Raw genomic sequence first — 15,470 nt, 5'->3', positions numbered from 1 at the left:
CAGCCAATAGAAGCCTGTATGGAAGGCCTTTCTTACAAGGGCCCGGGCTGCCGCGTGGTGACCGCCGAGTCCGGCATGAATTTCAGCCAGAAGATTCCGCCCTTCCTCTTCGGAGATGCACCTTTGAAGGACTCCGGTGGTGATTTTCTTATAAAGCTCTCCCTCATGGACTTTATACGCTTTAGATCGCCGCACTATGCAGCGTGCCTCGTTTTGGTCCACGGGAAGTTCCTGCTTAGTTAGGTAGGCTAGGAATGGTTCTGTCCACGGGGCGATGACTGCCATTATTATGTGGGCTGAAGATGTTATTTCGTTGGCAGAGCCTCCAATTATGTCAGAATGTTCGGTGTCGGGCAGTGTGGTTGGGTCTGGGCTGTTATTTCCGGGTTCCCCTTCCCATACTACGGATGGCTTGAACAGCCTCTCCAAGAAGATGTTGGGAGGGACGGCATTGCGTTTTGCGCCGATGCGTGCCAGGACGTCTGCTGCCTGATTGTTTTCCGGGTTATATGGTGAAATTCGAGCCCCTCGAACCGAGCTGACATTTTTAGGACGGTGTTGCGATAAGCTGCCATTTTCGGATCCTTGGCATCAAAGTCTCCATTTATTTGGGGTATCGCGAGGTTCGAATCCCCGCGCACTCTAGGCGTTGAATGCCCATGGATACTGCCGTCCGGAGACCATGTAGAAGGGCCCCATATTCGGCTGCGTTGTTGGAGTCCGTATACATTATCTGGAGTACGTATTGAACTGTATCTCCTGTTGGGGACGTCAAAACGACGCCAGCCCCCAGACCAGCCAACATTTTGGAGCCGTCGAAGTGCATGATCCAGTTGGAATATGTGCCGTACTCTTTAGGGAGTTCGGCTTCCGTCCATTCGGCGACGAAGTCGGCCAAAACATGCGACTTAATAGCTCGCTGTGGCTTGTAAGTTATGTCGAACGGGAGGATCTCAATGGCCCATTTGGCAATCCGGCCTGCCGCGTCACGGTTGTTTATAATATCGTTAAGTGGTACTTCTGAGGCTACCGTTATCGAACACTCTTGAAAGTAGTGTCGCAACTTCCGGGATGCCATAAATACCGCGTATGCTATCTTTTGATAATGCGGGTACCGTGACTTGCATGGAGTAAGGACAGTGGACACACAATAAACCGGCTTTTGAAGGGGGAATTTGTGTCCGTCCGTTTCTCGTTCGACGATGAGCACTGCGCTTACAACTTGATGAGTTGCCGCAATGTATAATAGCATTGGTTCGCCAATGTTTGCTGCAGCCAGGACTGGGTTTGTTGCCAATATGGCTTTTATTTCGTCGAGTTCGGCCGTGGCGCCATCCGTCCACTTGGAGTGTTCGGTGCGCCGGAGGAGGCGATAAAGGGGTAATGCCTTTTCTCCCAAGCGGGAGATAAAGCGGCTTAGAGCCGCCATGCATCCGGTCAATTTTTGTATTTGTTTGAGGTCCTTTGGGATGTCCAATTGTGACAGAGCTCGGATCTTGGCTGGATTTTCTTCAATTCCTCTACCGGATACAATGAAGCCCAAGAGCTTTCCAGCTGGTACGCCGAAAACGCATTTTTTCCGGGTTGAGCTTGATGTCGTATGTTCGGAGGTTATCGAATGTGAGCCTCAAGTCGTCTACTAGAGATTGGTTTTGACGACTATGTCATCTACGTATGCCTCCACTGTTTTGCCGATCTGGTTTGCCAGACATGTCTGAATCATGCGCTGATATGTTGCGCCGGCGTTTTTGAGCCCGAAGGGCATTGTGTTGAAGCAGAATGGGCCGTACGGTGTGATGAATGCCGTTGCGGCTTGGTCTGGCTCTGCCATCTTAATTTGATGGTAGCCAGAGTATGCGTCGAGGAAACACAATGAATTGCGTCCTGCGGTAGCGTCGATGATTTGATCGATGCGGGGGAGGGGGAAGGGATCCTTTGGGCAGGCCTTGTTGAGGTCCTTAAAATCGACGCACAAGCGCCAGGATTTGTCCTTCTTTGGTACCATCACCAGGTTTGCTAGCCAGTCCGAATGTTTTATGTCTCTGATGAATTCGTCCTCCAATAGCTTGGCTAGTTCCTCTCCCATGGCTTGTCTCTTAGGTTCGGAGAAACGCCAAAGAGCCTGCTTGACTGGCTTGAATCCTTTTAGGATATTTAGGCTATGCTCGGCCAGCCTGCGTGGGATTCCTGGCATGTCTGAAGGGTGCCAGGCAAAAATGCCCCAGTTCTCGCGTAGGAACTCTCGTAGTGTGGCGTCGACATCAGGGTTTAATTGTGCCCCGATGGAAGCTGTTTTTGTAGGGTCCGTTGGATGGACTTGGAATTTGAGTATTTCGTCCGCCGGTTTAAAGGAGGTGGACTTGGATCTTTTATCGAGTATCACGTCGTCCCTGTTCACCGTGGAGCGCAGCGCAGTCAGTTCCTCGGCCGCTAGGGCTTCGGATAGTGCCTCGAGGGCCAGTGCGGCTGTCTTATTTTCGGTGCGGAGTGCTATGTCCGGATCACTAGCAAGAGTGATGATTCCGTCGGGCCCGGGCATTTTCAGCTTCATGTACCCGTAATGGGGTATGGCTTGGAAGATTGTAAACGCCCCCCGCCCTAATAGAGCGTGGTATCCGCTACTGAACGGGGCCACTTGGAACGTGACCTCTTCGGACCTGTAATTATCCGGCGTGCCAAACACCACATCTAGTGTGATTTTTCCTGTACAGCGCGCTTCCCGACTGGGGATTATTCCTCTAGAGGTTGTGCTGCTTCGCTCAATGCGGTTCCAGTCTATTTCCATTTTTCGAAGGGTTTCCTCATAACTGAGGTTCAATCCGCTGCCACCGTCCATGAGTACCTTGGTGAGTCGAAAGCCGTCCACTATTGGAATGAGGACCAATGCGGCTGGTGCTCGGGCTGCTCGGAATTTAGGTTCGTCACTGGCATTAAAAGTAATAGCCGTGTCACTCCATGGGTTTATTGTTGCCACGTGGTAGACTTCGGTAAGGCTGCGGAGTGTTCATTTTCGCATATTATTTGATGCGAAAGTCTCGAAGACTGTTAATACTGTACTGGTATCCCTGGGCTGGTGCTCTGTGGCTTCTGGGGTTAGAAGATCTTCGCCACTTTTGGCCACCTGCCGGAGTATCCAACATGCTCTAAGGCTATGAGTTGGTGTGGCGCCCTCTGCACTGTGAATTTTATAGGGTCCATTGAGCCATCCCTCCAGTACGGTTCCATGCCCTGTAGAGGGTTTTTGCTTTTTGGTGTTTAACCCGGGTGTCTGGGGATGATGCACCCTTTTATTTTGGACTGGGTTTGTATTCAGGGCCGGATTATCCCAAAATTTTATTTCGGTTTTCCAGGCGCTTTCCATCGCACAGTACTTTTGTACTATGGACGCCAAGTCGGCAAAGCGTGTAATTTCGCGGCGACTTATGGTGTCGGGGATATACCCCGCGGTGTAAATCGGCCGGAAGTTAACCCGGCCGGACTTGGCGGTTTATCTGAAGACCCCGCTGACACTTGGCGAGTTACTGGCGACCCGCCCTGACCTGGCGGTTCACAAGCAACCCACCTGGTCATTATGACTCACTGGTGATCCGGCGTGCGGGATCAACGGATGACAAGGCTCAAAGCCCAGAAGGCCGGTTCACGTTTAACGGTGGGCCGGTTTAAGAGGAAAGGCAGGAGGAATATTATCTTACAAGGAGCTAAGACCTGGACTTGTATCCGGTTTGTATTAGAGATAGACAAGTCCTAATCCTAATAGGACTTCACATGTAAACCGCCCCTTCAACATATATAAGGAGGGGCAGGGCTCCCCAAAAGGGGGGAAGATTCACAAGTTCCATGAGTTGGACAAGTTAGGTTTAGACAATAGCTCTCGAGATAGAGCACTCTTGTAACCGTGATCATCATCATCAATATCAATGAAGCAGGATGTAGACTTTTACCTCCGCCGTGAGGGGCCGAACCTGGGTAAAACATCGTGTCTCTCTTCCCGCTCAACCCCTCTCAAGCTACCACATAGATGCGTTGGCCTCGTGACTAAGTCCTGACACTAAGGACATCTGCCGTGATAATTCCACGACAGTTGGCGCCCACCGTGGGGCCCGCGCACAGTGGTGTTGAGTTCTTGGAGGGATATATCTCAGTTTCAGGGATCGAGGAGTTCGCGATGGATTGGATGAAAAAAAGCCGGCGTAGAAGACATCCGATGAACAGTCAAAGCGATATATACAAGATTTGAGATCAAGAGAAAATTAGGGTTGCATCAGATGTGCCGCCGCTGCTGTAAGTCGAAGACCTGTCCGAGATCGATCAGCGCAAGAATCAGATCACCGAGACCAACAAGAGTACAAGGAAAAGAAAAGAAAAAAGAGTTTGAGCGTTCTGTACGCCTGGCAAGTGGGACCGTCACTTTCTCCTGCAACCTATTTTGCCTGCGCGTCAAATCTAGAGTTGTTTTTAGTGCTACTTCCAAGCCGTACAACATCCATCAACATTATCTGCTTATTTGATCTCGGTTTGCTATCTGGACACGAGGGACCAAGCCGTACAGATTATATGGAGTACTACCCCCTGACGTAAAGATCAAGTCAAGTGAATTTGCACTCTCTAAATATCCGGTTGATTCAAGGGGAGGAAAACCTACAAAGGCACAGGTTCTCAGGCCAATTATTGCTAAAAAAGGTTCATCTCACGTGAAGGATTAGGCTGATTCACTATCCGTCAATTGCCAAAGCCGTGTTCGGTCTGCTCAAAAAAAGAAAAATAAGGAAAGGTCAAAGCAGCTACGACCCGGAAAGGAAGTGGATGGAGTTTTGGATTCGAGCTCTGCTGCTTCCGAAGGCGCCTACGACCCGAAATCAATCGATACGAGGATAAATCATGGCAGCAAAAGAAAGGCTAGCGGCGCAGGTCAAATCCACCAAGTTGTCACTGCTGTTGCTTTTTTAGGGCAAAGGAATAAAGAAACAAGCATCATTGCATGTCACGAGTCCCTAGGTTTAATGGAAAACTACTCTGGATGGAAGACAAAGAATACTGATACTAGCACATAAATTGCTAGTAGTAATACCACCAAATTTGGCAGGCACAGGGGGAGGACGCGTTCACGTTTGCACACATACAGGCTGCATAGCCAGCGCAACCACGCTTGAAGGGTCTCCACTCGTTCGTCCAAAGTCCAAACCGACGGGACACGTGATAGAAGCTTATGCGCAAGGGACGGCCAGGCCGCCAGGGCACATAGCAGTACAAGCTCATGTGGATATCCATTAGTACAAATCTTGTGCATTTCTGAAGGCCTCAAGGGAAGAGTCCGCTAGAGAGTACAGACTCGCCTGCCCAGCTGGTGCCGCTTCACTCTGCCGACACAGGCGGGTCACCACAGCGACAAGCTAACTCCGCCGCCTTGAGCCGCCCCTTGCTCCGTTGACTCGCCGTGACTTGCCATGTTTAAGTCGCTGTTGCCTAAGCCGTCACCTCTGCCAAGAGCCGTGGCAGCACTGCTCCGTCTTTGTCTGTCCGATATAAAAAATCAGGTGATATTCATCTAAGTTTGATTTATTAGCACATGTTGTTTTTGTCAAAGAACAAGTTTATCTTTGCCTTGGTGTGCAATATTGTTTATGCAAGATAATTATTTATGACAAATGTATTGTTATACCGCGGATATGGAGCGCGTGCCAGCATAGTTTTGCAGTGGCGTTCTTCCGGGCCATGCTGGTCGACGGATACACATGCAAATCGCCGCCCCCGCTGTTCGGTTTACATCCGTCCACGCATGCGGCCCACTCATTGTCCGCACCGGTTTACAAGCATCACGGCCGACTCACCCGTCCGCACCGATTTACCACACTGCGGCCGGTTCACCCGTGATTAATTTCATCTTCATACAGTTATCATCAACTTCATGGCGGGTTATTTCCAGCCTAAACACATCAGGTGATACCCATATGAAATATATTTTATTAGTACATATTATTTTTATCAAAGAGCAGTTTATCTTTGCCTTGGTCTGCAATACTGTTTATGCAGGACAATTATTCATTACAAATGAGGCGCTATGTTATGGGCACGGAGCACGCGCTAGCAACATTCTGCACTGGCGTTTCGTCCGTGTCCTACCACCCGGTGAATGAATGTGAGAAGGTCGCCGTCCCTGTGGCCCGGTTTACATCAGCTTACAATACCGCGCCCGCGATTAACTCGCCCGTCCGAGCCGGTTTATGACACCGGTGCCGATCAACCGTCGTCTACACCAGCTTACAATACCGTGGCCGACTCACCTGTCCGAGCCGCCTCTGATGTTGCGGTCGTCCGTCTCTCGCGGCCTGGTCTACATCAACATACCGGGCCGCACTTGTCTGCATGAGCTGTTTCTTGAGTATGAACATGGGTAACCCGCCTTTCTTCCCATAAATTGGAGGCAAATTATCATCAACCGTCGTCTGCACTTGATGGTTCAATGGACATGCACACAAGTCGCCGCTACTACTGTTTGGTTAAACTTCAAGGAGCCAGTTGGAAGGAACCATTGGCCGAGTTGCTGACACGGCTCATACGGGATCATTTATAACCCGCCGCAGTCACCTCAACCTTCTGTGGATTCACATCGTGCTGTCAACACCAATGATATACAAGTTATGCCGGTTTATATCACGGTCAAATATGGAGAATCTCAAGCCAACTCCTCGAGTCACCTTGAGACTTGGGGGCTACAATGATATGACTTAGCAAACGTTGCCGGTTTTCAGTGAAGTCAAGAACCCCAATACATTGGAGGGAAAGATAACCCGGTCCCGGATTCACATCATGCTGTCAGAAGATTTCCGGATTAGAAAGTATATGATAGTTACAAAATCCCGGCTCAATAAAGAAGTTTCAGGTCATCAGAAAAGGATTCCGGTTTACAATCCAGTACAAGGGAAATTTGTTCTCCGACAAAGCTCTGAAGCTCTCAAATCCGGTTTAAGAATTTCCGGTTCAAAAAGGAATTAACTTCTCGCAAGTTCGAGTTTAAAGGCCGTCAGAAAAATTTCCGGTTAAAAATGAAGATTCCGGTTTAAAATCCGGTTCAAGGGAAAGATGTCTCCCACAAAGCTTTGAAGTTCTCAATATCCGGATCAAGATCCCGGTTCAAGAAGAATTTATCTCTTGCAAAAGTTAAAAATTGCGGAAGAGGACCTGCTGCCCTGATGCGCGGTTCAAACATGGGTATTCCACCTTACTGGCCTGACATATTATTGATCATATGGGGGCTTCTGCTTCATAAAGCGGGGTCTCTGTTCTTTTACGTCATGTGTGGTTACACGGAGTTGTTCTAAAGCGGCCTCCGGTTTACCCCTTGGGTTTGCTTTTTAAAAGCATTGTGTTATATCACTTGGAGGATTGGTCGTGTCCGAACCAATACCATACCTCTTGATAGGCGAAAGCCACCAGATCACTTGGGGACTTGGTCACGTCTGAACCACTCATGCCTCTTGATCGGCCTAAGGCCACATAATCACTTGGGGGCTTGGTCGAACCCGAACCATCGCCATGCCACTTGGTCGGCATAACTGCCACGGTTTCATTTGGGGACCTGGCTGACTAGAACCATAGTTACACCGAACGGGAGCTTGGTCGTGTTCGGTCATGGTAACGCCATTTGATCAGCTCAAATAAACCTTTTTTGCAAACGGTTTTCTCATTGCTTTTGCTTCGCACTTTTTACTTTTTCTTTTTTATTGCGTTCTTTTTAAACCGATAAAGTTTTCAACCAATCCATTGATGGAACACAGTTCACGTCAATCCGGAGACTATTTACCCGGTTTGATCCTTGTTGTTAACATCCTCTTATGGAGTAACACGGTGTTTATCACAACCCGGCACGGTTTTATCATAAACCGGCACAATATGGAAGGAGTTATCAGTACTCAAGATTTGGGTTATCACCCTTACTACAAAAAGTTGGTAAAACCAACAATGTGATTCAATGTCACATGTATGATATATTTCATATTTGATTATTCTAAATGCAGCCTTGATTATAAACCCAGGTTATATGTTGGGCATTATGACCCGTCCGGCGGTAAACCGCCAGGACACTTTAAACTTGTTGTATGCAGAAACAGGTTGAATAAAGCTTGATTATAAATCACTGGTGTTTATTAAACCGGTAGTATTATTCGGTGTTCGTTAAACCGGCCTGGCTTTTGACTATAAGTCGCCAGTATATATTTGGATTGCGTCATTGGAATCATGCGCTCATAACTCATTGGATTATATTATTCAAATCTTCAAATAGCCAACCTGGCTGGATTTTTATTATTAAGGTTTTCAAAGTTGCTATAGCGCAATGTCTACTCTTTTATCAAAGGATATGATTTATTCTACAATGGAAGGAATAGTCCCGAGTCGCTGCAGGCGTACAACCCGGCACTTGGGGGCTACATTATTCAAATTGAGATTACATGCAAGTCTCATGTCGCTGCAAGCATGCATCATGACACTTGGGGACTAATGCAAAGTCATTTTTACTAGTCTTATTGAAGACCCGACTCATCATATTATAATGAGCCGGCCCTTGGGGGCTACCAATTGCTCCTGTCAACAATTCAAGGTACACAAGTTTTCGTCCATAATATTGAAGGATCCATTGTTCAGTTGGTAAAGCACAAAGCTCTTAACCTTGTGGACGAGGGTTCAAGCCCTGTGATGGAAGCTACATTATAATATGTTATTTTCATTGAAGTATATATCAAGTCCCGGTTCAGTATTATCTTACTAAGCCGACCCTTGGGGGCTACACGTTGCTGTTCAAAGTTTACAAGATTATATTTACAAAGTCCCTGCTCATTATTGCATAATGACCCGGCACTTGGGGGCTACATATATGGAGTATTCAGTTTATATGATTGAGATGAACTAATCGGATTTCTTCAAGGTTGAAACACTTATTGGAGCAAGTCTTAAGTTATCACTATGTTTTCCTCTTAAGACTTGGGGGCTACAGGTATTATGCATATAAAGGAAGAACATCTTCATTTTATCAGTTTTGAGCAAATCAGGAAGATCAATTACATGACCCGGTGTCGACAACAATTATGACCCGGCGCCATCAATATTTATAAACTGGCCATTTTGGTAATATTAAACCGGCAAGTTTTACATCTTCAAACCGGCTGAATATCAGATAAGTATTTTCAGACCCATATTTCTTAAACCGGCGCGTTGGGAGGAGTTATTCTTCACAATATTTCTCGGTGACAAACCAATGTCGGCAAATTGATTATGAAGTTGGTCTGTTGACCTGGATTTTCCAGAAGGAGGAAATAACAAGGACTTAAGGATGATCAGGTACTGGTTTACAAAAATTTCTAACCTGGAGCATAACTTGTCAAATTTGTTCTTGTGTTTATTTTGCAGCATAAGTTTACCATGAATAAATCCAAGCTAAACTTGGGGGCTAATATCGGGGATATACCCCGCGGTGTAAACCGGCCGGAAGTTAACCCCGCCGGACTTGGCGGTTTATCTGAAGACCCCGCTGACACTTGGCGAGTTACTGGCGACCCGCCCTAACCTGGCGGTTCACAAGCAACCCACCTGGTCATTATGACTCACTGGTGATCCGGCGTGCGGGATCAACGGATGACAAGGCTCAAAGCCCAGAAGGCCGGTTCACGTTTAACGGTGGGCCGGTTTAAGAGGAAAGGCAGGAGGAATATTATCTTACAAGGAGCTAAGACCTGGACTTGTATCCGGTTTGTATTAGAGATAGACTAGTCCTAATCCTAATAGGACTTCACATGTAAACCGCCCCTTCAACATATATAAGGAGGGGCAGGGCTCCCCAAAAGGGGGGAAGATTCACAAGTTCCACGAGTTGGACAAGTTAGGTTTAGACAATAGCTCTCGAGATAGAGCACTCTTGTAACCGTGATCATCATCATCAATATCAATGAAGTAGGATGTAGGCTTTTACCTCCACCGTGACGGGCCGAACCTGGGTAAAACATCGTGTCTCTCGTCCCGCTCAACCCCTCTCAAGCTACCACATAGATGCGTTGGCCTTGCGACTAAGTCCTGACACTAAGGACATCTGCCGTGATAATTCCACGACATATGGCGTTGAGGATTCCCTTGTCCATGCAATTATTGTAGAAGAATGAAATTGCGTCTTCCTCACGGCAGTCCTTTATCCTGTTCATGACCAGGAGGAATCTGGCCCAGTAATGGTGTACTATTTCTTCGGGCTCTTGCCTAATTTTGGATAGATCGCTTATGTTTGGGTGGGTGGGTGGAATTGAATCCGAAACCTCACCCAATCTGAGACTCAGGGGCCAAGGAGTTTCTGAACTCGAAAGTTTGGATTCTTGGATGTTTTCCAATGAATCTAGCCCTCTGCTTGGCTCTAGGTTCAGGTCTTGAGTGACGTCCTCCCCTCCGCGGGTATCCGGCTTGGAGGGATCGGGAATCCGGACATAGCTAGCCCTTAAGATAGATGAAGGGTCGCCGCATTGTTCCTCCACCACTGCAACGTGATGGGTGACGTGGGGAGAGTTGATCTCTCTCAGATCAGGTTTAGGCCCAATCTGATCGTAGTCTGTAGCGACTCCCAGGGCGGCGATGCGATCCAAGAGCTCATTTAGGGAAGAGAGGTCCATTGGATCTAACTGCTCGGCGACTTTCGAGTTGACGTGAAGATTGCTTTCGATGACCCAAGAAGTCATCATCGGCGCAGCGGCCGAACAGTCGGTCATAAGAAAACCACCTAGCCGGAGAGTTTGGCCGACAACCAAAGCTCCCTTAGCAACAGTGCCGTCTTTAAAGACGAGATGAGGCATCCTTCCTGATGGCGACGACACAGCGGAACTCTCAATGAAAGCACCAATGTCGGTGTCAAAACCGGTGGGTCTCGGGTAGGGGGTCCCGAACTATGCGTCTAGGCCGGATGGTAACAGGAGGCATGGGACACAATGTTTTACCCAGGTTCGGGCCCTCTTGATGGAGGTAAAACCCTACGTCCTGCTTGATTAATATTGATGATATGGGTAGTACAAGAGTAGATCTACCACGAGATCGGAGAGGCGAAACCCTAGAAGCTAGCCTATGGTATGATTGTATGTTGTCCTACGGACTAAACCCTCCAGTTTATATAGACACCGGAGGGGGATAGGGTTACACAAGGTCGGTTACAAAGGAGGAGATATCCATATCTGTACTGCCTAGCTTGCCTTCCACGCCAAGTAGAGTCCCATCCGGACACGAGATGAAGTCTTCAATCCTGTATCTTCATAGTCCAATAGTCCGGCCAAAGGATATAGTCCGGCTGTCCGGAGACCCCCTAATCCAGGACTCCCTCAATCGCCACTTCACACAAAACATAAATATAGCATCACAACAACCAGATACAATCAAGGTCCAACTACGGAACCAAATAAAGAAAGACCACCCCTAATGCAATAGATCCCATATCGCCCCGACTGGGCTCCACTACTGATCACTGGAAACGAAACCAACACAACGAACACAAACTTCATCGAGCTCCTCCTTGAGCTCGGCTGCGTCACCTGCAAACTGGTTTTGAAAGTAATTGTGAGTCACGGGGACTCAGCAATCTCACACCCTCGCAATCAAGACTATTTAAGCTTATGGGTAGGAAAAGGTAGAGAGGTGGAGCTGCAGCAAGCACTAGCATATATGGTGGCTAACTTACGCAAATGAGAGCGAGAAGAGAAGCAAAACACAGTTGAGAAGCTGTAAAGATCAAGAAGTGATCCTGAAACTACTTACATTCAAGCATAACACGAGACTGTGTTCTCTTCCCGGACTCCACCGAAAAGAGACCATCACGGCTACACACGCGGTTGATCCATTTTAATTAAGTTAAGTGTCAAGTTCTCTACAACCGGATATTAACAAATTCCCATCTGCCCATAACCGCGGGCACGGCTTTCAAAAGTTCAAAACCCTGCAGGGGTGTCCCAACTTAGCCCATCACAAGCTCTCCCGATCAACGAAGGATATTCCTTCTCCCAGGAAGACCCGATCAGACTTGGAATCCCGGTTACAAGACATTTCGACAATGGTAAAACAAGACCAGCAAAGCCGCCCGGATGTGCCGACAAAACCCGATAGGAGCTGCACATATCTCGTTCTCAGGGAACACCGGATGAGCCAGACGTCGGGTTGGCATAGACCCTGGTTGCCCAGGGGGCACCGGACATCGCTCAGGTTGGACCAACACTTAGAGAAGCAATGGCCCTGGGAGTTAAAATAAAGATGACCCTCGGGAGCACGACTCCCAAGGGAAAAGTAGGTGGTGGTGAGGCAAATGGTAAAACCAAGGTTGGGCCTTGCTGGAGGAGTTTTATTCAAAGCGAACTGTCAAGGGGTTCCCATAACACCCAACCGTGTAAGGAACACAAAATCAAGGAACATAACACCGGTATGATGGAAACTAGGGCGGCAAGAGTGGAACAAAACACCAGGCATAAGGCCGAGCCTTCCACCCTTTACCAAGTATATAGATGCATTAATTATATAAGAGATATTGTGATATCCCAACATATCCATGTTCCAACATGGAACAAACTCCAACTTCACCTGCAACTAGCAACACTATAAGAGGGGCTGAGCAAAAGCGGTACATAGCCAAACAATGGTTTGCTAGGAAGGTGGGTTAGAGGCTTGACATGGCAATAAGGGAGGCATGATATAGCAAGTGGTAGGTATCGCAGCATAGCAAATAGAGCGAGCAACTAGCAAGCAAAGATAGAAGTGATTTCGAGGGTATGGTCATCTTGCCTGCAAAGTTCCCCGAGTTGACGTAAGCTTGATCCTTGTAAGCGTACTCAACGGTTTCCTCGATCACGGACTCATCTCCCGACTCTACCCAAGGCAAGAACACAAGCAAAGGAAACCACAATCAACCACGGTGCAATGCGCAAGCAACGTGATGCAAAACATGGCATGATATGCGGGATGTGATATGCAATGCATATGCGTGCTCTGGAAGGAAAATATTGAACCAGGCCTCAACTTGGCAAACCAAGAGTGCCGCTGGAAAGATGAGTTGATTTCGGTCGAAATCAATATAAAGATCACCGGAATCGGATGCACGGTTTGCAAATGGCAAGCAAAACAAGAATGGCACAATTCTGCGATTAACAGCACGATGCCATCTAAAATGCAACAAGAAACTAAGCTAATGCACTCTAACATAGCAACAAAGCACATGGCAGTGATCCACTCAAGATGCTTTAAAAAATATGAACACTGAGCTACGGCTAAATCACACAAGAGCAGGTTCAAACAAGCATGGAAAAAGTGCAAAAGATAACAGCATCACAGACTTGGTGAAAATAACATGTTAGGATTTAACATCAGGAAGCAATGTTTAGAGCAATACAACAACATGCTATAGGATCATAACATAGCAACACAAGTCATGGCATGAATCTACTCAAAGCATATAACAAAAGCCCCTTATTGACCATAAGCCAAAAAGGATCAGAAAATATGATGGCACCCATGTAAACATAGCAAGTTTCGTTAACAGATTCAGACTTAGCAGAAAACTGGACATGGCATAAACAGAATTATGAAGGCATGATCAAGAAGCTAAACATGGCAAGAACAATCTCATAGCATGCATGGATCAACTACAACAACCTTGGAAAAATTGATTAACACGTAAACAATCTGCCAAGTACATTTTATAGCAAAAGTAGAGCAAGATCGAGTCATGCTAGGGGACTCCATAAGTGAAAACAGGGGCATGGATGGATAGAGCACAACCATATGCTCAAATCACCCTTACTGAACATACTCAAAAGAAGCATTGATCACTCTGTAGCAACATGAATACATGGCATTAAAATAACATCAGGGAAATGACTTAGTGAAATTCTAAGTCCCTGAAGTCAGCAACATCATGAGAGCTACTTTGCATGCTTGTGCTAGTCACCACATTGATCACAAAAATACATGGCATACACCCCCGTAAAGATGACATGGAATAGCCCAAAACACATGTAGGGCTCAAGTTCATATGCAGCACACAATAATCATGGCAAAAAAACGACAAATGCTCAAGATCTGCTAAGAATCAGGAACTAACATTTGGGCATCAATATGGATTCAAAAAAGCATGGTGCAATGAATCAAAATGAAGAGCACATCCTAACTAACATTTTGATATGCCACAGGCACGAAACAGAGCTACGGACGCAAGGTTATGATGCGATGAACATGGCCTGAAAAATATCACAGAGAAGGGACTTAGTGGAATTTAGACCTCGCGGAAAGTCAACGCGGGACGAGGGCGAGCGGGACGGAGCGGTCCAGGCGCGGGCGCGGCGTTTGGATGAGATCCCGGTGGATCTCATTCCGATCCACCGGATCTCGCCGGAGAATATGACGACGGCCTGAGGGAGGGCGTGGTCGCCGGGGCACGGCGTCGGTCGCCGGAGGCGGGCGCACTAGCGAAGGGCGGCATGGAGCTCGAGGTCGCCGGCGGAAGACGAGATGGCGGCGGACGGTGGCCGAAGCACGCGGGTGCGGCAAAGTGGAGGTGGCGGATGGAGCGGGCGGCGGTGCGCGGATCTGGCGGCGGCGGAGCGGGCGTGGAGGTGGCAGCCGGCGGCGACTCAGCGGCAGGGCGCGCGGGCGAGGCGTGGGCGGCGGAGGAGCGGGCTCGGGGAGGGGGGCGACCCGGTCCTGGCGGGCCGGCGGCGGGGACGGCGCGGTGCCGCCACATGGCGGCGTGTGATAGGCGCGGGTGGCGGAGGCGGACGTGTCTGGCGGCGCGGGATGAAATGTCCGGCGGCGGCGGGGAATGTTAGGGTAGGGTTTGTACTGCGAGAAAAATTCGAAGGGAGACACATATTTATAGGTAGAGGGAGCTAGGAGAGTCCAAATGAGGTGCGGTTTTCGGCCATGCGGTCGTGATCGAACGACCGAGAGGATGGAGGGGGTTTGGACGGGTTTTGGGACACTTTGGAGGGGTGTTGGGCTGCAACACACACAAGGCCTTTACGGTTCCCCGGTTAACTGTTGGAGTATCAAACGAACTCCAAATGGCACGAAACTTGACAGGCGGTCTACCGGTGGTAAACCAAGGCCGCTTGGCAAATCTCGGTCCAATCCGAGAACGTTTAACACCCGCACACAAAAAGAGGCAAAATGGGACGCCGGATGACATAGGAGTGCCAGATTGCAAAACGGACAACGGGGAAAATGCTCGGATGCATGAGACGAACACGTATGCAAATGTGATACACATGATGACATGATATGAAATGCATGACACGCAAACAAATGACAAGGCAACAACAATGAATAACTGGAAGACACATGCCGCAACGGTCTCGGGGCGTTACATCAACATACCAAGGAGTACTATTAGCAACATTTATTGCAGCTAACTGCTCATCAGGAAAACTATCATCAATAGGTAGTGGGTCATCAAGCACATTTTCAAGCCTAGA

Source organism: Triticum urartu, chromosome 7A (assembly GCF_056163025.1).
Source record: "Triticum urartu cultivar PI428250 chromosome 7A, HENAU_Tu73, whole genome shotgun sequence".
Lineage (NCBI taxonomy): Eukaryota > Viridiplantae > Streptophyta > Magnoliopsida > Poales > Poaceae > Triticum > Triticum urartu.
This window is presented reverse-complemented; position numbering follows the sequence as displayed.